Source organism: Cervus elaphus, chromosome 9 (assembly GCF_910594005.1).
Source record: "Cervus elaphus chromosome 9, mCerEla1.1, whole genome shotgun sequence".
Taxonomy (NCBI): domain Eukaryota; kingdom Metazoa; phylum Chordata; class Mammalia; order Artiodactyla; family Cervidae; genus Cervus; species Cervus elaphus.
In genome coordinates this window covers 14,951,534-14,978,880 of record NC_057823.1, presented here as the reverse complement: position 1 = coordinate 14,978,880, position 27,347 = coordinate 14,951,534, and the positions used below count along the sequence as shown (strand labels likewise).

General features: G+C 49.0%; 1 long non-coding RNA gene across 1 annotated transcript; it reads left to right on the top strand.

Moving 5' to 3' along the window:
• The first annotated feature begins 128 nt into the window (after nucleotides 1-128).
• LOC122699414 lies at nucleotides 129-27,347 on the top strand. Its single transcript, XR_006342608.1, has 3 exons — nucleotides 129-183; nucleotides 23,278-23,455; nucleotides 26,044-27,347. It is a non-coding gene; the product is annotated as an uncharacterized LOC122699414 (long non-coding RNA).

Sequence of the window (27,347 nt, the reverse complement as noted above, 5' to 3'; positions counted from 1 at the left end):
CGGTGGCTCAGGAGGCCCCGCCCCTCCCCCAAGCTGTCCCTCCCGGGTTCCGCCCACATTGTCGGCGCTTAGCCACCCCCTTATCCCAGCGCCCCGCGGATGTAGGGGCGGGGTTTAGGAGCCGAGCGGGAAGGCGGAGGCCGTGCAGTGGGCTCCTGGGGCTGGGGGTCGGCTCGGAATCAGGTAAATGGCACCGGAAGCTGAAGGGGGATGGGGATTGCCAGAGTTTGAGGCTCAAGCTGCCCGCCCTTGGCGGGGGGGCTACTGAAACCCTCCCGCCCATGTTCGCCTGGAGGAGCCCAGACCCCCACACCGGTGTCCAGGGGAGGCCAGGACACGCACACCCCCGCCAGTAAAGTCTAGTGGAGTTCAGATCCACACACCTGTGTTCGGGGGGCCCAGGCCTTCCCCATCTGTGTCCGGGGTCACTTTCACTAGGTCATTTCATATCGGTTTGCTTTGAGGCTCAGCCTAGAGGGGTGTTCTGCCCGCCTGTGTCTGGGGAACTTAAGGTCTCCCCAAATTTGTGTTCAGGGGAGTTCAGCCTACGGACTAAGGCCCTCCACTTGCATGTCCAGGCCCAATACCAGCTCTCTGCCTGCCCCTTTCTTGCAGTCCCTCCCAGCAGAAATTCCCCCTGGGTCCCCATTCCGCCTCCCCTCTCTGCCCTTTTCTTCCTCCCTTCCAGCCTCCTGGCCCCACCAGCTTCAGATCAGCACCCCCTCCCCAGCACACTGTTGACACTCAGTTAAGAAGCTCTCAGCCTTCACAGCCTGGCCACCCTCCCTTCGGTACCTAGGCAGCTCCCCGGAGGCCCCTTGGGGTCCTGTCTTCTCCGCCCACCACCTGACTGGCACCACTTCATTTCCCCCTCAGCCTGTCCACCCACATCTGGCTGCCAGCTGCTCACCCTCACCCTGCAGGCCCCCCAGGGTCTCCTAGGGAATTGCTCACAGCTCTCCACCTCCTTCTGTGCCCCCACATCCAGACTGCCCCGCCAAAGCAGAACCATCCCCCTTCCCTGGCCCCCCATCCAAATCTGCTAATCAGAAAAAGTCCTAGCCTAGTGCCTGGAAGAGAGATCTGAAATCAGAGAAGGGGTGGGGTGTGAAACTTTCCAGCACAGAGATGCTGGGGGTGGGGGAAATGGGTGGAGGGAGACAGGAGCTTAAGTTGTACCTAAAGGCTTGAGATCAAAGCCGTCTGCCTTCCAGATGGGGGCTGTGGGGGAGGGTTGCCCCCCTGGGGGCGGGTAAACCTGAGCACTACCCCCTTCCTCGGAAACCCCCCGAGACTCTGCGGTGGCAGCTGTGCCCCAGCCCGCGCCCGGTGGGTTTCCTTTTCCGGTGCTTGCTCTCCCGACAGGCTGGCCTGCAGTCTGGAGACACTGCGCCTGGCCCTTTTGAAGGGGCTCCCTGGAGGGTCTTCCTGGACAAGAGGGAGGGGACCAGCTGGAGAACAATGGTCTTCTGTGGCTCCCGGACGCCAGGCGCTTCCTGTTAAACCCTTCCCTGGGGACCCGGCTGCAGAGGGGAGCGAGGCGAGGGGGTTGACAAAGTCAGCAAATGCACTGCATTTTCTCTCGTTCCTCGTCTTGTTTGTGAAAGTATCAGGAAGCGGTAAGGCGAATGCAGACCTTGCCCTCCTCGGCGGAGTCACTCTGGGCGTTTCTTTTCCGCTCTGTGGCTGGGGGTTGTGCCCCCAGGGGATGGGGCGTGGTTAGAAATCCCAAGATCTCTGGGGCTGGACTTGGCCCGGCAGGGGACCCAGGCATCTCAGGTGATTCCGAAGTGTGGCTGTATTTGCCAACCATGGTTCTAACTGCCTTGCTAGGTGAGCTGGAGGTTGCGGCCCCTGAGCCATTCCCGAGGTGGGCTGGGCCTCGGTTTCCCTCAGTTTAGGATTTCTCCCAAGCGTTGGACCAGAGCACCTGGTGGTCCTGAGGGGCCAGAGTGGCAGTGAGCTGAGCCGAGGGTCTTGGAAACACGCTGCTCTTCCTAGGAGCCCTGGGAAGATATGTTGGGGAATTAGCCACTGTGTTAATAGAGGCTTCATGCAAAGTCCACTGTGTTTACAAAGCTAACCTGAGATGCATCCTCAGAAGATTCTGTGAGCCTCTGAAGGGCCCCCGGAGACTTTGCATCCAACCCCAGGGGCTTCCGGTTAGAGACCAGATAACATGCCCTATTCTACGAACAGACAGTGTATGTTGATACTAAACTGCCAGCCAGGTGCTTTGCTGGATATACATGTTAACTTAGTTAAACTGTTCCACCTGAATATTCATTGGAAGGACTGATGCTGAAGCTGAAGCTTCAATACTTTGGCCACCTGAGGTGAAGAGCCGACTCACTGGAAAAGACTGATGCTGGGAAAGATTGGCGGGAGGAGAAGGGTCCGACAGAGGATGAGATGGTTGAATGGCATTAGTAACTCAATGGATAAGAGCTTGGACAAACTCCAGGAGATAGTGAAGGACAGGGAAGTCTGGTGTGCTGCAGTCCTTGGGTCACAGAGTTGGACACAACTGAGCGACTGAACAACCTCAAAACCCTGCCCCAAACTTGGGTCAGAATTAAAGTCGGCACTTTCGCTAAGCCCATTTTATGGATGAGGGAGTTGAGGCACAGAGCAAACATTTGTCTAGTAATACAAAGCCAATTGTTCTTCTTTCTCTCCTGGATTTGGTGGTGGAGGATGGAGTGGATGGTTAGGTGGACTTTTCTTACGTATAACCAGCAACTTATCTCTGGTTCACAGATAAGGAAAGAGAACTCAGGGTGGTGAGATCCACTGGCCAGGTCTCTCGCCCACCCCCAGGTCGTGTTTTCTCTCCTGGCCTCCTGTGCTTGCCACCCACTGGCTTCACCCACCAGCTTCCTTCTTCAGCTTTTTCACACCCACTTGCTGGGTAATTCTGTACTATCTTTTCTCCTGCTGCTTCTGGTGAAAACATCCCTGGGGGCTAATTTGTGCATGCTCAGCCCAGGGGTTTGATGAGGATGAAGTTGTATTTGGGTGTTTTGTGTGTGTGGTTTTTTGGTTTTTGGTGCACTTTGCAGCTTAGAGAATCTTAATTCCCTGACCTGGGTTCAGGCATCGAACCCGTGCCCCCTGCGGTGGAAGAATGGAACCCTAATCACTGGGCCGCCAGGGAATTCCCTGGGTTTGAGTTTGGATGTTTGTTGTTGTTTCATGTTTTTGATGATCATTACTAACTGAGCAAACCCAAACCGCTGCTAGACTAGAAAGGCTGCTTTGGGCTGGGGGTGGGGGCCCTTGCTGGTGTCTGGGACAGGAAATGGCTTACCGCTGCACCGTTTAGACCTGAGGGTGAGGGTGGACGGGGAGGGCCATCAGAGGCTGCCAGCCCTGTTAGGTGCTTGTTGGAGGCCACAGGAGACTGGCCCTCGGCCCTAGCATCTTGGCCCCAGGCCAGCCCCCCGCCAACCAGCTGCTACCTGAGCTCCCTTCCCCTCTCTTACCCCCTCCCCTTCCCCTCCTCCCCTCCCCCCCTTCCCTGCTGTGGCCCGCCCTTCCGGAATGAACCTTGTCCTGGCTTCTAGCCACTGGGAAGGCCAAAACAAGCCTGCAATTACTCACTGCCGGGCCCTGCCGGCTGCCGCTCCTCTCGGAAGCTCAACGTGGGGCAGGGGGTGGAGCTCTTCCCCCCGGGCTGTGTGAGGCTTCCATCTTCAGATAATACCCTGCTGCTTTCTGGCTCCCCTTTATGAAGTGTTAGTCGCTCAGTCGTGTCTGGCTCTTTACTAGGATCCCATGGACCTAGCTCACCTGGCTCTTCTGTCCATGAAATTTTCCAGGCAAGAATACTGGAGTGGGTTGCCAATTTCTCCTCCAGGGGATCTTCCTGACCCAGGGATCAAACCTGGATCTGCATTGCAGGCAGATTCTTCTACCTTCTGAGCCACTAGGGAAGCTCCATGGACATCACCTCATAAACAGATACTCGGAAAAAAAAAAAAAAAAACCAGATACTCGGATTTCCGAAGTACTCTCCTGTTTAGGACTAGGTGTTACCTTCTGAGAAGGCAGATGATGAAATGAGTTCTTTTTCTTTTGGGTTGGGGATCCTAGTTCCCTCATCAGGGAAGGAATCTATGCCTCCTGCAGTGGAAGCATGGAGCCCTAACCACTGGACTGCCAGGAAAGCCCCTCTGAGGGAGAAACTGAGGTTGTGAGAAGGGGCTCGCCCCAAAATCTCCAAAGCCTTCCTTTTAGCGAGGGGAGTACTTCCCCTCCCTTGCTCTGCTATGCATCTCAGGGCTGCTGCTTGGGAGATGGGGCCACGGAGGAGGGAGTGTGCAAGAGGGGGCCCCTGGGGACTCTGCAGTCAGCAGGCACTAATGCGTCTGTCTTCAGCCTGAGTGTTCTTCTGCCTCCCCTGGCCACCCTCCCTTGTCCCGGTTCTCACGACTCTCCGGACATCTGTGGGTGGGGCATACTTTTGCCCAATCTTCCAGTGGTTATACTGTGACTAAAGCCAGGCCTGTCCCTGGAGGCTGGGAGGCTGGAGCCAGCGTGCACCCGCGGAGCCACATGTCCCAAACTTGACCTGGGTTTCTGGTCAGACCGGGTGGACTGGCAGGCAGGCTGGGACTTTTCAACACCCTGTGTTGAGGTTGAGTCTAGGCCCAGCAGGTTACACACACACACACACACACACACACACACACACAGCTCTGGGAAATTTTCTACCCAGCAGGTTACACACACACACACACACACACACACACACACACACAGCTCTGGGAAATTTTCTGCCCAGCAGGTTACACACACACACACACACACACACACACACACAGCTCTGGGAAATTTTCTGCCCAGCAGGTTACACACACACACACACACACACACACACACAGCTCTGGGAAATTTTCTGCCCAGCAGGTTACACACACACACACACACACACACACAGCTCTGGGAAATTTTCTGCCCAGCAGGTTACACACACACACACACACACACACACACACAGCTCTGGGAAATTTTCTGCCCAGCAGGTTACACACACACACACACACACACACACACACACACACACACACACACACACAGCTCTGGGAAATTTTCTGCCCAGCAGGTTACACACACACACACACACACACACACACAGCTCTGGGAAATTTTCTACCCAGCAGGTTACACACACACACACACACACACACACACACACACACAGCTCTGGGAAATTTTCTGCCCACCCTCTGAATGGCCCAGGTTCCCTCTGATTGTCCTGAATTACCCTAGTATCCCTGCTCTTGGTGAATTTTCCTCCTTGCAGCTACCAATATGTCCTAGAAAACTGGGGAAAAATCCTCAGTGAGAACCATCCTCCTGCCAGCCACCCATCAGATGGGCTGGGCTCTCAGGCATGCTCCCTGCTCTGTGCTCAAGGCGAGCACTGTTCTTCCCCCAAACCTTCTCTCCTGTTGGAGCAGAGCCCATCCTGCCCCGTTGCCATGGCATCTGTAGTACCCAGAAGCCAGGTGGTCTTTTGTTCCCTGATGTCCCTTCTAGGCTCAGACACTTCTGAGCCCATCGAGGGTCACTCAGTGCCCCTGTGTCCCCCATGTTCACTGAGACTGTGTGCCCCAGCAGCTCATCTGTCCCTCCTCCTATGACTCTGAGACGGGCAGTGATAGCACGTATACAAATTTCAGATGTGAACTCGGATCTATGAAAGATTTGGAGACTACGGTTTTTCTTTTTTTAATAGTCATTTCCTTTTTTTAAAAAAAATATTTATTTATTTGGCTGCGTTGGGTCTTAGTTGCAGCATGTGGGATCCCTCACTGCAGTGCACGGGAGTCTCTAGTTGTGGCCTGTGGTCTTCTCTTTAGTTGTGCACAGGCTTAGTTGCCCCGATTTATGTGGGGTCTTAGTGCCCTGACCAGGGATCGAACCTGAGTCCCCTGCATTGGAAGGTGAATTCTTAACCACTGAAACACCAGGGAAATCCCGGATCTGCAGGTCTTAAGAATGACAGTCATCACAACAGCTGTTGCTTCCTAGTTTAGGCACTTTACCTCTGGAGTCTTCATCACAAAGATTTACTGCCTTATCCTCCTTTCACATTGTGGAAACTGAGGCATGGTGAGTTTGGGTAGCTTGCCTGCTAATATGTAGTCTTTACTATATAGGAAAAAAGTGCCAGTTTCTTGACTCTCGACTTTTGAGGCTGGATCGTTCCCTGTTGGAAATGATGGGGGCACTGCCCCATCTTAGAATGCTGAGTTGCAGTCCTGGCCTTCTTCCACTAGTGTTACCTGAAAACTGGGTTCACTTCTTGGTTGGGCATCAAGCCAGACACCACCAAGGAATTTCCCTGGTAGTCTGGTGGTTAAGAATCTGCCTTCCAGTGCAGGAGACTCAGGTTCCATCTCTGACGGGGGAATACGACCCCACATGCCGCAGGACAACTAAGTCCGAATCACAACCAATTAACAACCCCCCCCCCCCCCCGCCCCCCCCCCCCCTGCTCTGGAGCCCATACACCACAGCTAGAGAGAAGTTGCAACTAGAGAAGTGTACGCAGCAACAAAAGACCTCACATGTGAAACAAGGATCCTAAGGCCTGAGGCAACCAAATAAGTAAATATTTAAAAAAAAAGACACAACCAAGTCAAAGATCAGGGGGAGGAACAACTTAATACTTGGCAACAAGTAAGAACACCAGGCTTTTGAACTGTGGTGTTGGAGAAGACTCTTGAGAGTCCCTTGAACTGCAAGGAGATCCAACCAGTCCATCCTAAAGGAGATCAGTCCTGGGTGTTCATTGGAAGGACTGATGTTGAAGCTGAAACTCCAATACTTTGGCCACCTGATGCGAAGAGCTGACTCATTGGAAAAGACCCTGATGCTGGGAGGGATTGGGGGCAGGAGGAGAAGAGGACGACAGAGGATGAGATGGTTGGATGGCATCACCGACTCAATGGACATGGGTTTGGGTGGACTCCGGGAGTTGGTGATGGACAGGGAGACCTGGCGTGCTGCGGTTCATGGGGTCTCAAAGAGTCGGACACGACTGAGCGACTGAACTGAACTGAAGAACATCAGGAAGAAAAAAAAAGACATCAGGGAGCTTTCCCAAAGCAGTGTCTCCCAGACCAGCAAAATTGGGGAAGTTTTAAGCTAAGGGTACATGCATATTCAGGAGCTGGCTTGAGCAGAGGAGAACACATCATAGAATTGGGCCAAAGCTTCCCAGGTGGCTCAGTTTTAAAGAACCTGCCTGCCAATGCAGGAGAACTGGGTTTGATCCCTGGAGAAGAAAATGGCAACCCACTCCAGTATTCTTGCCTGAAAACCCCATGGACAGAGGAGCCTGGCGAGCTACATACAATCCATGGGGTGACAAAGAGTCAGGACTGAGGGGCTAAACAACAATAGAGTCCAAGCTTTAGTTGGTTCAAGTCAGGAGGGTCAACAAAGTCATTCTATCCTCCATCTTGGGGAAGGGGGTCTTAGTTCCTGCAGAACTGAAAGACCTGTATCAGATTGTTCAGGAGGAATTAGGACTTTGTTTTGTGGCTGAACAATTGTTTCCTGACTGCTTTTCTTGGGTTCTTACATTCCCTCACTTCCCTTGAGATCACTGATTACTGAGGCCTGTTTAAGGGCAAGCCTTAGGGACAGGCTAAAATCCTCAAATGGCTTAAGCTAAAAATGACTTCATGTTGGTCAAGGAAGTCTGGTTCTCTTTCTTCAGGCTCCCCTCACCGCCCCCCACCCCAATCCTATCTGCCTATACTGGGTACCAGAGCACCACCTCCTACATAGTGTCCCCACATGTGGCTTCGTGTTGCTGTGGGGCGGAGGGCAGGCTCACCACCCACTTTTGACTGCTCTGCCTCTTTACATAGGTGCCTGCCTGCAAAGTATCACTGTGTGTGTCTTTCTTTTCCCCCAAACAGGTATAGAGTTCTGAGGATGGAGGTGATTGGCAGGTTCTGGCATCTTGGGGAGAGATTCAGTGGGACTGTCATTCTAGGCCGTGGGTTGCCAGTTCCCCAGGCCCTGGTGGGTGGAGACAGGCCAGCTTTTCTTCCTTCCTGGTTCCCAGAGGTGGGCGATGGCCCAGACACAGCCCAGGAGCCAGAAGGCGTGGGGAGCCCTGACCTGGCGTCCGGATTTACTGGGTGTTGCCCGGGTGTGTGTTCTGAGACCCAAGGGCCCTTGTGGGTGTGGAGAAGAAGCCAGAAGCTAAAGTAGGCCTCCCAGCCCGCCTGCCTGCCGCCCTCACATCCCACCCAGCCCTGGCTCCCGGCCAGCAACTGCCAGAGTGGTGACTCAGAGCGGCAGAGCCCAGGAGAGAAACTGGGTGCAGGGTGGGGTGGGGGGTCGTCCCCTTCATCCTCAGCCTTCCCAGCACCCCCATTAAGACCAGGACCCTTGAGGCTGCATTTCACACTGCCCTGCACACCACCACCGTCTTCTCTCCCTGCTCCCCACCGGTGGGATTTTTTTCTTTTCCTTGGCACCAAGCTATGACAGGAAAACAGAAATGTGTGTGGGGCATGGAATATCTCTAAGGTTGGAATATATTTAGGCCAGGATGAGAGAGTGTGTGGGGTGGGGCACAGTTTCAGGCACTGGCCGGGTGGCAGTGAGGGGTGAGCCAGTGTAGGGAGGGAGCTCCCTCCTATAGAGCTCCCTGGTTTCCCAGGGGCAGAAGCAGCGAGGACCAGGGAGGTCCTAGAAATGGAGGCATGCCCTGCACTGCGCCATGCTGGATCATCTACAGTTGAAAACGCAGGGGCCAAGACAGGTTAAGTGGTTTGCCTTGCTGGTCTGGCTGGCTGCTAAGCAGGAGCGTGTTCTTGCCATATTTGTGCACGCGTGTGTTCATCGGTGCAGCTTTCCGTACAGCCTAATCTGTTCCCAGTCAGACGTGAGATGTGCAGGAAAGCAAGAGGTGAACTGGACCTGAGTCTCCAAACCACAACCCAGCCCAGAGTGGGGTGTGTCGGGGGTGGGGGTGGAGGGGGGATGGGGAGAACATCCGCTCCTCTTCTCTGCACAGCCCTCAGGCTCAGAATGGTTTTGACACTTTTTTCTGTTTTTCTTTCTTTTTCATGTTTGGTTGTAGGGCATAACCTGGGGCATCGTTCGATCATAGTTCCCCAACCAGGAATCAAATCATTGAGCTCCCTGCAGTGGAAGCTCGGAGTCTTAACCACTGGGCCACCAAGGACATCCAGTTTTGATATTTTTTAAGCAGTTGAAAACAAAAGATTATTCCTTGAAACATAAAAATCATATGAATTATGATTTCAGCCCTTGTAAATTACATTTATACAGTCATGCCCATTCACGTCTGGCTGCTTTGCTCAGTTGTGTCCCCATGGACTGCGACCCTGTGGACTGCAGCATCCCAAGCTTCCCTGTCCTTCACTATCTTATCTCCTGGACTTTGTTCAGACTCATGTGCCATTTTTTTTTTAATTGAGTTAAAATGCACATGACAAAAATTTATCATCATAGCTATTTTTTAAGCATACAGATCAGTGGTATTAAATACAATTTATATTGCTCTGCAACCATTATATCATCTATCCCCACAACTCTTTTATTTTCCCCCCCATTTTTTCCCTACTTTTTGGCTGTTCTGTGCAGTATACAGGATCTTAGTTCCCTGACCACGATTTGAACTACCCCCTCCAGTGGCAGCCCGGAGTCCTAACCCCTGGACCACCTGGGAAGTCCCACCCCCACAACTCTTGTAAATCTGAAGCTCTATACCTATTAACTCTCCTGTTCACCTCCCCTCAGCCCCTGGAAACCATCATTCTTCCTTCTGTCTCTATGATTTTGACTAATCTAAGTACTTGGTATAAGTGCTTATAAGAATTATACCGTATTTGTCTTTTTGTGATTGCTTTATTTCACTTAGCAGAGTGTCCTCAAGGTTCATCCAAGTTGTAACATGTGTCAGAATTTCCTTTCTTTTTATGTATCTATTATTACTATTTTTTAAAATTTTTTGCCACACTATGCAACATGCAGGATCTTATTAATAGTTCCCCGACCGGGGATGGAACCCACTCCCTCTGCAGTAGAAGCGTGGAGTCTTAACCACTGGACTGCCAGGTGAGTCTCTGGATGATAGCTTCTTTTTAATTAATTTTTAAAGTTTTGGCTGTGCAGGGTCTTCCTTGCTTCGCACAGGCTGTCTTTAGTTGCGGTGAGTGGGGACGACTCTTCATCATGGTTCTCACTGCTGTGGCTTCTCTTGTGGAGAACAGGTTGTGGGGCATGCAGGCTCAGTGGTTGTGGCGCATGGGCGTGGCTGCTGGAATCTAACATGTGGACTCTTCCTGGACCGTGGATCGAATTCGTGTTTGCTGCATTGGCAGGTGGATTCTTATCCAGTGCACCGCTAGGGAACTCCTTCCTTCCATTTAAAGACTGAATAATATTCCATTGTGTGGATGTAACACATTTTGGCAATTCCAAGCACTTGGATTGCTTCCATGTGTTAGCCAATTGTGAATAATACTGCTGTGAATATGGGTGCACAAATATTTCTTCGAGACCCTGCTTTCTATTTTTTTGGCTGGAATTGCTGGGTTGTGTGGGTACTTCCATTTTTAAGTTTTTGAGAAGCCTCCGTGCAGTTTTCCACAGTGGCTATACTCTTTTGCGTTCCTGTCAACAATGCACAGGAGCTCCAGTTTCTCCATGTCCCCATCAACACTTGTTTTTTGTTTTGTTTCATGATAGCAGCCATCCTCATATCTGTGGCTGCTTTTGTTCTATGGAGACAGGAGGGAAGGGAGCAGGGCACAACCTTTAAAAGTGTGACATAGGACTTCCCTGCTGGTCCACTTTTTAAGAATCTGCCTGCCAGTGCAGGGGACACAGGTTTGATTCCTGGTCTGGGAAGATCCCATGTGTCTTGGGGCAACTACATCCACATGCCACAATTCCCAAGCCTGTGTGCCCTGGAGCCCATACTCTGCAATGTTCGTGTGGAAGGGCACTACAATGAGAAGCCCATGAAAGAGAAGCCTGTTCACTGCAACTAGAGAAAGCCTGCGTGCAGCAGCCAGAGCATAAATTAATTAATTAAAAAAATTATAAAATAAATAAAAGAATGATGTAGTCATTGAGGATACAACATAAACTTTTTAGAAGTGATTAGATGTAAGGTGGTGGAAGATGAGATTTCCAGTGGACCTTGAGCCTCATTATGTGCTCACTGTAATACATTTGTTGTTGTTTAGTCATTCAGTCGTGTCTATGGACTGCAGCATACCAGGCTTCCCTGTCCTTCACCATCTTCCATGAATTTGCTCAAACTCATGTCTGTTGAGTCGGTGATGCCATCCAACCATCATCTCCTTCTCCTCCTGCCTTCAAGCTTTCCCAGCATCAGGGTCTTTTCTGATGAGTTGACATTTCACATCAGGTGGCCAAAGTATTGGAGCTTCAGCTTCAGCATCAGTCCTTCCAATGAATATTCAGGGTTGATTTCCTTTAGGATGGACTGGTTTGATCTCCTTATGACAGTGGGGGTGGACTTCCTTGGTGGTTTAGTGGCTAAAACTCTGTGCTCCCAGTGCAAGGGGCCTGGTTTGATCCCTGGTCAGGGAACTAGATCCCACCTGCTGAAACAAAAAAATTCCACATGCCTCAATCAAGATCGAAGATTCTGTATGCTGCAACTAAGACCTAGTGCAGCCAAATAAATAAAAATAATATTAAAAAAAGACAGTCAAGGACATTCCTCATGGTTCAGTGGTTAAGATTTCACCTTCTGGTGCAGAGGTTTGTGGGTTCAGTCCCTGGTCGGGAAGCTAAGACCCCACATGCTTCACAGCAAAAAACCCAAAACAAAATAGAAGCAATATTGTAACAAATTCAATAAATACTTTAAAAAATTATCCATATATTTTTTTAAAAAATGGGTTCTAGTCCCGATCTGAGGTGTGTGTTTTCACTACACAGGCAGAGTGAAATTGTTATGACCACCACACCCAGAAGAATTGATGTTTTGAACTGTGATGTTGGAGAAGACTTTTTGAGAGTCCCTTGGGCTGCAAGGAGATCAAACCAGTCCATCCTAAAGGAAATCAGTCCTGAATATTCACTGGAAGGACTGATGCTGAAGTTGAAGCTCCAGTACTTTGACCACCTGATGCAAAGAGCCGACTCTTTTTTTTGTTGTTGTTATTGCTCAGTTGCATCCGACTCTTTGTGACCCCATGGACTATATAGCCTACCAGGATCCTCAGTCCGTGGGATTTTCCAGGCAAGAATACTGGAGTGGGTTGTCATTTCCTTCTCCACCAGCTCTTTGGAAAAGACCTTGATGCTGGGAAAGATTGAGGGTAGGAGGAGAAGGGGACAGCAGAAGATGAGATAGCTGGATTGCATCACTGACTCAATAGACATGAGTTTGAGCAAACTCTGGGAGATGGTGAAGAATAGGGAAGCCTGGCGTGCTGCAGTTCATGGGGTAGCAGAGTCAGACATGACTGAGCAACTGAAAAACAACAAAAACACCAACCCAGACTTATTCCTAACTGATCTCTGGACTGTAGAGATGGTTGTCCTTCCATGGAGGAGGTGGGGACAGGTAATATTTGATGCTTAAATACACTGATAAGCTCTGAAAAAGATAAACACCTGTCAGAAAATGCACTGGGGTTATGAGAGAAGGAGAGAGTGCTGGGGGAGAGTAGAGTGATGGCTAATTGAGAAAGATAGTCAGGGACATGTTTGAATGTTCTTCCCAATGGAGGTGTGGAAGGGAGGTCTGTGTTTGTTGCTGGAAAGCCCCTCACCTGGCCTCTGCCAACCTGTTCCTCCTGGGCAGCTGGGGACCCTGGGAGCGCTTAAGAGTTTTCTGTCTTCTGACTGTGGCCAGGATGAAGTGACTTGGTATCCCAGGTATCAAGGCAGTGTCTCAGAGCAGTTTTGTTTTTTTTTTAAACTTATTTGGCTGCAGTGGGTCTTAGTTATGGCACGTGGGATCTAGTACCCTGACAAGGGATTGAACCAGGCCCCCTTTATTGGGAGTGTGGGATCTTAGCCACTAGACCACCAGAGAATTCCCAATAATAATAATTAAAAAAAAAAAAAACCTGGATACTCACAACTGTGGTCTGAATGTTTGTGTCTCCACCCCCTCACTCGAATCCCTATATTAAAATTCTAACCACCACGGTGATAGTATTAGGAGGTACAGCCTTTGTAAGGGAATGAGGTCATGAGGGTGGGTCTCTCATGAATGGGATTACTGCCCTTATAAAGATACCCAAGACTCCCTGATATACACTATTATAAGGGGCAAATGTGGGGCAAGAAATAGTTTTGGAGCCATCCACAGCCTTGGTTGCTAAATGCAGCCTATTGCATGTTCCTGTATAGCCAGTGAGTTAAGAATGGCCTTTTCATTTTCAAATGGCTGGAAAAAAAAAATTCACAACTTGAAAATGATCTGCAATTCAAATTTCAGTGGCCAAGGAGCTGGGGGGGATAGAACAGACATTGCTGAAGGGCATAAACTTGGACTGAGTAGTAAATAAATCCTAGAATTCCAAAGATGCATAGAAGAGTAAATATGGATTAAAATGTTGTATTATAATCATCAGACTTGCTAAGAGACTAGCAACTTAACTGTTTCCACCACTAAAAAGAAATGATGATTATATAACATCATAGAGGTGCGAATGGGCTTCCCTGGTGGCTCAGAAGTTAAAGAATCTGCAATGCAGGAAACCCGGGTTTGATCCCTGGATTGGGAAGATCCCCTAAAAAGGGAATGGCTAGCCACTCCATTATTCTTGCCTGGAGAATTCCATGGACAGAGGAGCCTGGTGGGCTACAGTCCATGGGATCACAAAGAGTTCGACATGACTGAGTGACCAACACTCACAGGGATGCTAATTATGGATACAATGGCAACCCTATTACAATATATGTCCGTTATACTATATAAATGTATCAAATGTTGGACACCTTAAATTTATACAATGTTACATGTCAAATATATTTCAATTAAAAAGTCAGTGTCCATGGGACTTCCCTGGTGGTCCATTTGCTAAGACTCTGTGCTTCCAAGGCAGGGGGCCTGAGTTCAATCCCTGGTCAGGGAACTAGATCCCACATGCCCCAACTAAGAGTTTGGATGCAGCCACTAAAATTACCACATACACAACTAAAAGATCCTTCATGCTGCAGTGAAGATGGAAGATCCCAGGTGCTGCAACTAAGACCTGGCACAGTCAAATAAATAAAAAGAAAATAAATAATTATCTAAAAAGTCAGAGTCCGTAAATAAAGTTGTTTTTATTTTTATTTATTTATTTTTTAAAGTTGTTTTTAAAATTTAATTTATTTTTTGTTTTGGCTTTGGTAGGCCTTCATTGCTGTGCATGGGCTTTCTCTAGTTGCAGCGAGCAGGGGTGTTGTGGTGGCTTCTCTCATTATAGAGCACGGGTTCTAGGTACCTGGGCTTCATAGTTGTGGAGCTTGGGCTTAGTCGTTCAGTGGCACGTGGCAGGGATTGAACTGGCAGATTCTCAACCACTGGGCCACCGCGGGAGTCCCATAAATAAAGTTTCATTGACACACAGTTGTGCTCATTCGTTTACCTCTTCTTATCCCAGGCTGCTTTTATGCTACAAAGCAGAGTTGAGTCATTGCCACAGAGACAGCCTGGCCCTTGAAGCAGAAAATATTTCCAGTCTGTCCCTTTCCAGATGTTTGCAGAGCCCTGCTCTAAAGGAGCCTGAGACCTGAATGTCAGCTGATGCTGATTTGGGGCTTTTGGGGGTGTTTCCTGGTTGGCACAGCAAAGAGGTTGGAAGGAGTCGGTGTTGGAGGGGTGTGGGGACACGCAGAAGGTTCTGATGATTAACACTGGGGAGGGGGTGATGGGGATACCCCCCGGGGAGGGGACATTCATGTCTTCAAGGTGGTATGGGATTGAGCACTGAGATAGGCAGGCTGTTGGAGGCACAGCAGGATCACAGACAGGAAGCCTAGATCTGCCTCGAGTAATCCCCACCCCCCAGAGCTGACAGATGAGATAGAAACATCCCATGAACCACCACCACCCTCTCATCTAACCAGTCATGGGACCCTACCTCCTGTCTCTCTCTTTCTGCCTTTCCTCTGCTTTCCCCTGCCCCTCCCTGGTGCCATCATCTGTCACTGTCTGGGTCTGGAGATGTGCCCCAGCTTCATGCTTCAGTGTCCCTGACCCTCCTCTTTTCTCAGTGTAGCCAGCAAACTTAACTTTCCTATCTTTCTTTCTTTTTTCTTTTCTTTTAAAAAAAATTGAAACAAAATATATAACATAAAGTTAACCATTTTAAAATGTACAATGCCCTTGCATTTAGGACAAACACAAGGTTGGGTAACCATCACCACCTATCCATCTGCAGGGAGTTTCCATCACCCCAAGAAACCCTGTACCTGTGAGTTGTCACTCCCATCCCCCTTCCTTGAGTGCCTGGCAACCAGTGATCTGTTTTCTGTCTCTTTGGATTTCCCTCTTCTGGACATTTCGTATCCATGGACTCATGCACTAGGTAGTCTTTTGTTAGCTTGGTGGGGTTTTTGTTTGTTTATTTTGTTTTTGGCCATGCTGCATGTCTTGTGGGATCTTAGTTCTATGATCAAGGATTGAACCCAGGCCCTCGCCAGTGAAAGTATGCAGAGTCCTAACAATTGGAACACCAGGGAATTCCTGTTAGCTTTTTTTTGAAACTCATTTTTGTAGCAGGTTTCTAAAGTTCAATCCTTTTCTGAATGAACACTCTCATTGTATGGGTGTACCACAATTTTTTTAATCCATTCATTTGTGGATGGACATGTGGGTTATTTCTACCTTAACCTATGACATAAATATACCTAACTTAAATTTTGTCTTTTTAAACTTTTATAAGTTGTGGTAAGATATATATAAGATTTATCATTTTTTAACCATTTTTAAGTGAAAGTTCATGGCTTTACATACATTTACATTGTCACCCAACCATCACCATCATCCATCTCCTAAACTTTTTCATCATTCCAAAGTGAGACTCTGTCCCTGGGAAATCACTGGTGGTTAGGACTCTGAGCTTTCACTGCAGGAGGCATGGGTTTGATCTCTGGTCCAGGAACCGAGATCCCACAAACCATGCAGCATAGCCAAAACAAAATGAAACAACTCTGTCCTCATTAAGCAATGACTCCACATTGCCCTCACCCCAGTCTCTGGTAATCACTGTCCTTTCTGTCTCTAAGTCAGTGAGCTTTCACAAATTGAAATCTAAGCATGCCAGCTCTCCTGAACCCTCAGTCAGCCCCTCCTGTTCTCAGGATAGACACCAAACAGTCCCAAGGGGGATGCACATGGCATCTTGATCACAATTTCCTCCCTCTCCAAGCTTCTTTAGGGCCTTCCCAGTGGCTCAGTGGTAAAGAATCCACCTGCCAAGCAGGAGCCTCGGGTTCAATCCCTGTGTCCAGAAGATCCAGGAAATGGCAACCCACTCCAGGATTCTTGCCTGGGAAATCCCATGGACAGAGGAGCCTGGTGGTCTACAGCCTATGGAGTTGCAGAGTCTGACTCAACTTATGTACTTCTTTCATAAGCTTCTTTCCCTGTATAAAAAGTTCCCTCTCCTCCCTCTTCGTCTATGGGACCCTTGTGTACACGTCCCCTTCCCCTTCTGAGGAAGGTCCACCTCTAGACAGTGCTCCCAGCTCTTCCCTCATAGGACACATCCCAGCTGTAATTCATTATTTCCCTGCCTTTTCTTTTTGGTTTGTTAATGTAGGTTTGTTGATGTGCCCTCTGCCTCCTCCATCTGACTGGGAGTCCATGAGGATGTGACAGCGCCCATCTTACTTACCGCTCTGCATTCCCAGCTCCTGACCTTTGCCTGGCACCCTGCCCTGTGTATAGTGGAATGTGTGTGTTAGCCACTCAGTCGTGTCCGACTCTTTGCGACTGCATAGACTGGAGCCTGCCAGGCTCCTCTGTCCATGGCATTCTCCAGGCAAGAATACTGGAGTGGGTTGCATGCCCTCCTCCAGGGGATCTTCCCCACCCAGGTATTGAGCCCGGATCTCCCACACTGTGGGCAGATTCACCTGGAAAGCCTGTCTATTACAGTGAAAGGACCAGCACAGAGTCCCAGCAAGGGAGGGTGAGATGGGAAGAGGCAGGTGGTGGACATCTTGAGCTCCGAGTGGTGTGGGGAGCTTGGGCTGCAGGTGGGGTGGGCTGCATGAGCAGAGAGTCCGGGGGTTGGGAGCGGGGGCAGCTGGTTGGGGGCTGCAGTTGCCCTGGTGGAGGAGCAAGGGGTCTTGGGAAGTTGAGCAGTGGGCATGAAGAGCTGGACCTGGGGGCAGAAGTGAGAACTGGAAGCGTGAATGGGAGGAGGTGGGGCTGAGGGGGCAGGTTGATGATGCTGTTGACAGCTGGCCATTTCTGAATGCACTGTTCAGAGCCTGGGGAGGCCAGGCTGGGCCCGGCAGCCAGAGCCCCGCAGTGTCCAGGTGCCCCCTCACCCCCACACTGATAGGTAAGCTCCTGGGGCAGGTTTGACTTGCTTCAACTGGGAGCATCTGCATAAATTACAACGGCCAGCACCCAGTTCTGGCCCGGGAGAGAGACCTTTATAAAGTCAGACTTGGCTTCCCCCCAGCTGGCTGGCCTCCTTTTCCCTGATTCTAAATGCTGGCTGGTCACAATATGTCTGCACACAAGCACAAGCCTGCATCTCTGGGCTGGTGGTTGGGGAGAGGGGGATGTTTGCTGCACTAGGGGCAGCCTGGGGGTGGTAGCTCTTAGCAAGCTGGTGGCCATTCCCCACCCTTCCATCCACCCCATGGTTCTTTTTATATCTTGCATTTACAGAAAGCCTAAACATCTGAGTCTGGGTTTCGTGGCAGTGGGCTGTTAGAGGCTGCAAGGGGAGGGAGGAAAAGGCAGAGAGGTGGGGTTATCAGAGCCCAGCCTCTCCAGGCCTGTGGCTGGGCCAGAGGGTGGCTGCTGGCTTCCTTCCATCAGCCCCACAGTCTCAGATAGTGTGGAGCTCTATTTAAAGGCTGCTTTCTCTGCCTCCACAGTGAGGTTCCCACCAGGATGCATGAGTCAGAGGGAGGGCTGATGTGGCCCCCAAGGCTTGGCTGGGTCCACCCTGAGAAGCTGGGAGCAAACTCTTCAAGAAGTAATTCTGTAGCAGCCCCGGCTGCTTGGTCCCTACTGTTCTGATATCTCCTTGCTCAGGTTTCCCTCCCCACCCCTGCCCCAGCTTTGTGCTATGTGAGAAGCCCAATGAATGACCTCCTGATTCAGGGGCACCCACAGGCAGCTGAAGGCCAGTGATGCTCCCTGGGCTTGTTCTGTAGCCACATAGGGCTTCCCAGGTGTTAGCAGTAAAGAACTCACCTGCCAATGCAGGAGATATAAGAGACTAGAGTTCAATCCCAGGGTTGGGACGATCCCCTGGAGGAGGGCATGGCAACCCACTCCAGTATTCTTGCCTGGAGAATCCCATGAACAGAGGAGCCTGGTGGGCTACAGTCCATGGGGTCACAAAGAGTCAGACATGACTGAGTGACTTAGCATACATGTAGCTGCATAATTCCTGCAGGATTCCCGAGGCATCCACATCCTCCTGAGGATGCACGGTAACCTTTTCTTGCTTTTACAGCATCACCATGTGCCGCCGTGGTTGGGACCACATCCACATGTGGTGCCAGGCAGCTCCCGGGGGCCTGCACACACTCTTCTTACTATGCTCCTATTTTATTGATCAGAAGGCTGAGTCCAGAGTGGGGAATGTATCTTTGTTTGGGTTGTTATAACAGAGTACCACAGACTGAAAGGCTTATAAACACCAGACATTTATTCCTCACATTGTGGAGGCTGGATTGTCCAAGATCAAGGTGCCCAGTGAGGGCTGTGTGGCTCACACATGGTACCTTTTCACTGAGTCCTCACATGGCAGAAAGGACAAGCCAGTGCTCTGGTGTTCCTTTTTTTAAAAGATATTTTAAAAATTATTTATTTAGACACATCGTGAGGCTTGTGGGATCTAAGTTCCCAGTCCAGGGATTGAACTTGGGCCCTTGGCAGTGAGATCTCGGAGGAGTCTTAACCACCAGGATTCCTCTTATAAGGGCGCTAATACCATTCATATGGGCTTCCCTTGTGGCTCAATGGTAAAGAGTCCGCCTGCCAACGCAGGAGATGTGAGTTAGGTCCTTGGGTGGAGAAGATCCCCTGGAGGAGGAAATGGTGATCCACTCCAGTATTTTTGCCTGAAGAATCCCGTGGACAGAGAAGCCTGGAGGGTTACAGTCCATGGGGTCACAAAGAGTCGGACACAACTGATGGGCTGAACTGCAGCAACAATACCATTCACGAGGACTCCGTCCTCATGACCTGATCACCCCAAAGCCTCACCTCCTAATACCATCACACTGAAGGCTAGGGCTTCAGCATGTGAGTTTTGTGGGGGCACACATGTCCGGACCATAGCAGGATGTGTATGCGCCTGTGTCAGAGCAGGGATTGTCCAGCCTGACTGGGTAGCTGTCACCCTCTCACCCCAGTGCTGAGGCCCACGGAGGAGTGGGGTCTTGCATCCGGACACTAGTGGGCAGTGATGGGTGTGACCCCCAGGAACAACAGACTCCTCCGAGAATGATGCCAGGAGTGTGAAGTAGAGCAGTGTTGTCTAGGACAGTTGTCATGAGCCACACATGGCTATCCAGTGCTTAAAAGGCGCTGCTCTGAATGCAGACGTGATCTGAGTGAAAAACATCCACTGCATTTCAAAAACTCAGTATAAAAAATGATCGTGAAAGATTACCATGAGAATCATATCTATTACATGTTGAAATGATTGTATTTTGGCTATGTTTCACTATTAAATAAATATATATTTCAAAATAATCTCCCTTTGGGACTTCCCTGGTGTTCCAGTGGCTAAGACTCTGCATTCCCCATGCAGGGGGCCTGGGTTTGATCTTGGGTCAGGGAACTAGATCTCACCTGCTGCAACTAAAGATCCCACATGCCGCAATGAAGATAAAAGATCCCGAATGCTGCAACTAAGACCTACCACAGCCAAACAAATAAATAAATATTAAAAAACCTCCTTTCCTCCAAAAGCTAAACATAGAGTTTTCACAAGACCCAGAAGTTCCACCCCTGGGTATATGCCCCAAAGAATTGAAAACAGGTGTAAAAACAAAAACTTGTAGGTGCAAGTATAGCGAAGCACCATTGACAATCATCAAAAGGTAGAAACAAGCCACACGTCCACCAACGGATGAATGGAAGGACAAAAGGGGGTCCATTCACACAATGGAATAGTATCCAGCCATTAAAAGGGATGGAGTTGTGACACATGCTACAACATGGATGAGCCTTGAAAACATTCTGAGTGAAAGAAGACAGACTCGGTCACCTATTGTGTGATCCCGTTTATATGAAACGTCCATAGAAAGAAAGTAGATTCGTGGTGACCAGGGGCTGAGAGAGGGAGAAGTGGAGAATGGCTGTTAATGGGGATGGTGTTTATCTTGGAGTGATGATAAAATATTTTGAAATTATCTTGAGGTGGTAGTTGCCCAGGCTTCCCAGGTGGTGTTAGTGGTAAAGAACCTGCCTGCCTGCAATGCAGGAGCTTCAGGAGACCTGGGTTTGATCCCTACGTTGGGAAGATCCCTGGAGGAGGGCATGGCAACCCACTCCAGTATTCTTGCCTGGGAAATCCCGTGGACAGAGGAGCCTGGAGGGCTGCAGTCCGTGGGGTCACAAAGAGTCAGACGACTAAGCACACATGCACGGTGGTTGAACATTGTGAAGGTACTAAATGAATTGTACACCTCAAATGGTTAATTTCATGTTATGAGAATTTCACCACAATTAAAAAAAATACAACAAAACTAAAAAAATTCTTTACCTGCTCCTTTTTTTTTACTTTCTTTAATGTGGCAACTAGAAAACTTAAATGTGACTCGCTTCAAGTTGCCGTTGGTCGTGGCTGGTCTATATCACTGTGCCTTCAGAGGAGTCAGATAACACCTGTATCCTCTGCGTGGCAGGTGAAAACCCCCAGACCTCTGCTGACCCAGAGCAGGGCAGGAAGGAGCTGCAGCCCTGGGGGCTGAGGAGGAGGGGAGGGGAGTGATGGCTGTCCCTCACTGTCCACCAGGGGAGTTGTGATGCATTTTTCAGATAGTGAGGGAACTATGACCTTGCTGGCTGGCCAGAGGATTGGAGACAATACTTCAGTGCAGTATTTGGAACCACCTTGAACTTTTGACCACCTGACATTCCAAAGACCTGCAGACTGTTCCTGTTAATTTGTGGTTTGCACCCCCAGCAGTCCTGGTGGGTGAGGAGGTGTCATCTAGGAGTGGTTTAGGACATGTGTGTGCATGTTCAGTTGCTTCAGTCCCATTTGACTCTTTGCAACTCCATGGCCTCTAGGCCTCCAGGCTCCTCTGTCCATGGGATTTTTCAGGCGCGAATACTGGAGTGGGTTGCCATTTCCTTCTCCAGGAGATCTTCCTGACCCAGCGATTGAACCAACATTTCCTGTGTCTCTGGCATTGCAGGTGGATCCTTTACCACTGAGCCACTGGGGAAGCCAGTTTAAGATGAGATAAGAGAAGAACCAGAAAAGGGGGCATAGCACGGAGGAGATGGGGGGTGGGTGTGTGCCAGGAGCAGCATGTCCTTACCTTCAGAGAGCAACAAGGCTGACTGGAGGGAACCCAGCTGCATTGGATTTAAAGTCTACCCTTTCTCCCTCCCATGTGAGCTCTGACAAAGTATCAAAACTTTCTGACTCTTAGTTTTTGATCTGAAAATGCCTCCCGCATCTCCTCTTATCCAGCCCCTCCTCTCACGATGCTCCCCAGAGCCTCTCTGCTGGCCTCCCTCTCCCGTGTGCCCTTCTTCAGAAAGATGGAGGCAGAAACTTAGAGGCTCACAGGGCCTCCAGCTTCAACCAGCCTCCGCAGGCTTGGATGGTGGGCCTCCCTGAACCATCTGCTCTGTTCTGAGGAGCTGTTAGAAAGTTCTTTCCACAGAGCATCCGGGGATTTACTTGCCTGACGTCCCGATGTCCTGCTTCTGACCTTGGAGCAGGCGGTAGGGGTGGTCTCACGCCCTCTTCTGGCTCCACCCACACGATCCCTGTTGCTGTTGCTCAGTCCCCAAGTTTTGTCTGACTCTTTGTGAACCCAGGGACTGCAGCATGCCAGGCTTCCCTGTCCTTCACTATCTCCCAGAGTTTGCTCAAACCCATGTTCGTGGTCTTCCCTGGTTGCTCAGTGGGTAAAGAGTCTGCCTGCAAAAAAAAAAAAGAGTCTGCCTGCAATGCAGGAGACCTGTGTTCAATCCCTGGGTCGGGAAGATCCCCTGGAGAAGGAAATGGCAACCCACTCTAGTATTCTTGCCTGGAACATTCCATGGTCAGAGGAGCCTGGTGAGCTGTAATCCATGGGGTCACAAAGAGTTGGACATGACTAAGTGACTAACACACACACACACATGTTCATTGAGTCGGTGATGCTATCTAACCATCCCATCCTCTGTCGCCCCCTTCTCTTGCCCTCGATCTTTCCCAGCATCAGGGTCTTTTCCAAAGAGTCAGTTCTTGACATCAGGCGGCCAGAGTATTGTAGCTTCAGCTTCAGCATCAGCCCTTCCAATGAATATTCAGGGTTGATCTCCTTTAGGATTGACTGGTTTGATCCCCTTGCTGTCAAGGGACTCTCAAGAGTCTTCTCCAGCACCACAGTTCGAAAGCATCAATTCTTCCGCGCTCAGCCTTCTTTATGGTCCAACTTTCACATCCGTACCTAGCTACTGGAAAGACCGTAGCTTTAACTGTAAGACCGGTTAGTTACACAGCAATCACGCGCTCGGCCATTCACCATCTGGCCTCTAGGTGGCGCTGCCTGTCTGGCGCGCCTGGGCCGGTACAGCCTCTGCAACGTCTCAGCTCAACCACCGCCCTCTGGGCACGGGAGCAACACCCAGGGCAAAAGAAGGCTGGACACGGAACCACACTGAACAACACCCAGGCCTTGGTTTTGGGGAGGCACTGAGTCTCACTTGGTTGTCCACGGGATTGGTTATTATCATGTGGTCCTTGATAGGCCTGGGTGATCTGGAGATCAGAGAAAGCCCTTTTTGCATAATAAGGCATCTGGATGCCTTAAAAAACTGTTTCCTGATTACAAAAGTGAGTGTGTGTACTTGTGAAATTATTTCAGTGCAACACCAAAGTCTACACCCCCGTCCATTGAGGGCCTTCCCCACCCTCTTCAGAGGTAAACATCACACGTCCACGGCTAGCTGTATATATCTCCAGATTTTCTATTGAGCAAATGGAGTCTTGGAAGATACTGCCTGGATGGTGAAGTCTTTCTCCTGTTTAAGAGCTGGAGCCCGGTGGGTGAGGGTGAAAGTGGTGGGGAGTGGCTGGGTCTGGGTGGAACTGTGGGGGAGGAGGGGAGGAAGGCCCATCTCTGAGCAACTTGCAGGGTCCTAGGTCAGAGGGCTTAATGGGGAATTGCAGAAGGGCACAGGCCACCATTCTGGGCAGAGACCAGAGGTCCAGTGAAAAGTGGATGTCATGTGTAGCAGATGGGACTGACATGGCAGATGGACAGCAGGGTGGAATGATGCTAGTTCTGTGTGTATTCCTTCTGCAGACTCTACTCCAGCCAGCAGCAACCCCCTTTTATTTTCCTTAGACATACGTTTTTTTTTTTTAAATTATTCATTTTTGGCTGTGCTAGGTTGGCAGTTTTTCTCTAGTTGCAGCGAGTGGTGGCCACTGTCTCTCTAGTTGTAGTGTGTGGGCTTCTCATTGCGATGGCTTCGGGCTCTAGAGTGTGCTAGCTTCAGCAGTCGAGGCTTCTGGGCTCTAGAGCACAGGCTCCGTAGTTGCGGCTCATGGGCTTAGTTGCTCCTTGGCATGTGGGATCTTCCCGGACCAGGGATTGAAACAGTGTCTCCAGCTTTGGCAGGTAGATTCTTTACCAATGAGTCACCTGGGAGATCCAGCCTCTACTTTTTAAAATTAATTTTTTGGAGTATTTACAATGTTCATTTCTGCTGTATACAGCAAAGTGAACCAGTTGTACATATACCCACTCTTCTCTAACTGCTATTCCCATATAGGTCGTTACAGAGTTTCCTGTGCTACGCTATAGATTTTTATTAGTTATCTATTGTAAACTAGATAGTAATGTATATGTCAACCCAATCTCAAAATTTACCCCTCTCCCTCTTTCCCCCTTTCCCTTTGTAAACCCAAAGTTTGTTTTCTTTTCTGTTTTCTGGCCATGCTGGGTGGCATGCAGGTTCTTATTTCCCTGACCAGGGATTGAATCCATGCCCCCTGCAGTGGAAGTGCAGAATCTTAACCACTGAACTACTGAGGAAATCTAATAAATTTGTTTTGTGCATCTGTGACTCAATTTATGTTTTGTAAATAGATTCATTTGCACCATTTTTCTTTTTTTTAAAGATTCCGCATGTAAGCAATATCATGTATTTGTCTTTGACTCACTTCACTCAGGATGACAATTTCTGCTGCTGCTGCTGCTAAGTCGCTTCAGTCGTGTCCGACTCTGTGCGACCCCGTAGACGGCAGCCCACCAGGCTCCCCCATCGCTGGGATTCTCCAGGCAAGAACACTGGAGTGGCAATCTCTAGGTTGATTCAATTTCTGGTCAGGGAACTAGGACCCTGCATGCTGTACAGCATGGCCAAAAAAACAAAAACCAAAAAGCAGCTCTCCTGAGTGTATATATATGCCTGATTCACTTTGCGGCACACTTGAAACTAACACAACATTGGAAATCAACTATGTTGTTGTTGTTCAATCGTCCACTCATGTCTGACTCTTTGCGACCCCATGGACGGCAGCACGCCAGGACTCTCTGTCCATCACCGTCTCCTGAAGTTTGCCCAAGTTCATGTCCATTGCATTGGTGATGCCATCCAGCCCATCTCATCCTCATCCTCTGATGCCCTCTTCTCTTCCTGCCTTCAATCTTTCCCAGCATCAGGGACTTTTCCAATGAATCAACTGTTGTCATCAGATGACCAAAATACTGGGGTTTCAACTTAAGCATCAGTCCTTCCAATGAGTATTCAGGGTTGATTTCCCTTAAGTTTGACTGGTTTGATCTCCTTGCTGTCTGAGGGACTCTCAGGAGTCTTCTCCAGGATCATAGTTTGAAGGCATCAGTTCTTTGGCGCTCTGCCTTTTTTATGGTCCAGCTCTTACAACCATACATGACCAGTGGGAAGACCATAGCCTAGACTATATAGACCTTTGTTGGCAGAGTAATGTCTCTGCGTTTCAGCGCACTGTCGAGGTTTGTCATAGCTTTCCTGTCAAGAAGCAAACATCTTCTGATTTCGTGGCTACAGTCACCATCCGCAGTGATTTTAGAGCCCGAGAAGAGGAAATCTGTCATTACTTCCACCTTTTCCCTCTCTATTTGCCATGAAGTAATGAGATGGGATGCCATGATCTTAGTATTTTTAATATTGAGTTTTAAGCCGGCTCTTTCACTCTCCTCCTTCACCCTCATCAAGAGGTTCTTCACTTCCTCTTTGCTTTCTGCCATTAGAGTGGTATCAACTATACTTAATAATAATAGCAATAAAAAGCCGCTTTAGTTTCTTATTCCCCTGTTCTCTTCTTAGGTGCTATTATTACCGAGGGAGCTCAACCCATCCTGCCATTAGTAGTCCTTTAGCCTCCTCTACCCGAGGTAACCTGCAGGCTTGGGGTCTGGACCAAGTCCTTTTGGAACTCTCAGTTTTGATGCTATGGTAATAACGGCCTTAGTGAAAAATCACTTACTAGGTGCCAGGTACCCTTTGTTCGGAGAACAGCAGTTCTCAAAGGGGTTCAGAAACTTGGGGGCCCCTGAGACCCTTCCAGGGGGGTCCATCAGACTGAACTGTTTTATTTTTTTAAATAAATACCTGATACTACTTTAAAATATTATTTTTAGCCTGTGGGATCTTAGTTCCTTGACCAGGGCTAGAAGCCAACCCCCCTGAATCGTAAGTAGAGCATCTTAACCACTGGACCACTGGGGAAGTCCCTGAACTGTTTAAAAATATGTTTTCTTTGAACTATTTTTAATATTAACGTTAAGATGCCCTTTGCCTCTGTCACTTTTATTCTCTCACATGTGTATGGTGGAGTTTCCAGGGGAGATTCGCTGTTGCAACAGGTGGGATGCAGAATCAGATGTGAGAATCCAGCTGTCTTCTGTTCACTGGACATGGAAGAGATGCAAAATTGGAAAACAATGTCTCTCTCTTTTTATGGAATATTTTTGTTTTGGAAAAGGTGGTTATTTTTCATTAAAAGTGTTATTTGTTACCATGAGTAGATGGATTGTGATTTAAAAACTAACAAAAAAAGTTTTTAAAATTAGCAGTTTTATTTATTTTTTGTTTTAATTTACAAATGGTAAATATCAGTAGCTATAACCCATATAAACAGATGTATGTGTATATGTATATTTATTTATTTATTTATTTTTCCCAATTATTTTTATTAGTTCCCTCAAGTATATTTTTTAAAGAATGGAAAGGGGTACTGAGACCAAAATGTTTGAAAACTGTGGATGTAGAAGAGTGGTCCAATCCAGCCCTCTGCCTGTTTTTATAAATAAAGTTTTATTGGAACATAGGCACACCACATCTTTACATAAGGCTGCTTTCCTGGTGCAATGACAGAGCTGAAGAGTTGAGAGAGAGACCATCTGGGCTACAAAACTGAAAATATTTACTCTTAGATCCTTTAAGAGAAAGTTTGCTGGACTGATGTAGAATAATGCATTTAACCTTCATGAACAGCTCTATTACTGTTTCCCTTTTACAGATGGGAAAATAGAGGGACAGACAGGTTAAGTCATTTTCCTTAGGTCACACAGTCAGTGAGGCTGGAGCTGAACTAAGCCCCTCAGGGTCAAATGACTGACTCCAAAGTTGGGGTGTGGTCGATGTCTTTGGTTAGTGTCCCCCTTATTGGCCTCTGATTCCCCTTCATCTGGTACCCCATTGTTCCTTGAAGACCATCTACCTCTCCTTCTCTGCACATTCTACGTGATTCTCTGAAGCCCTTCCTTGGGAGAACCAGGAGTTGCATCTTCAGACCAAAGGCCTTTCATGTCAACCTGAACAAGAGATGTGTGTGTGCTCAGTCACTACGTCGTTTCCGACTCTTTTGCGACCCCTTGGATTATAGCCCACCAGACTCCTCTGTCTATGGGATTTTCTAGGCAAGAATACTGGTGTGGGTTGC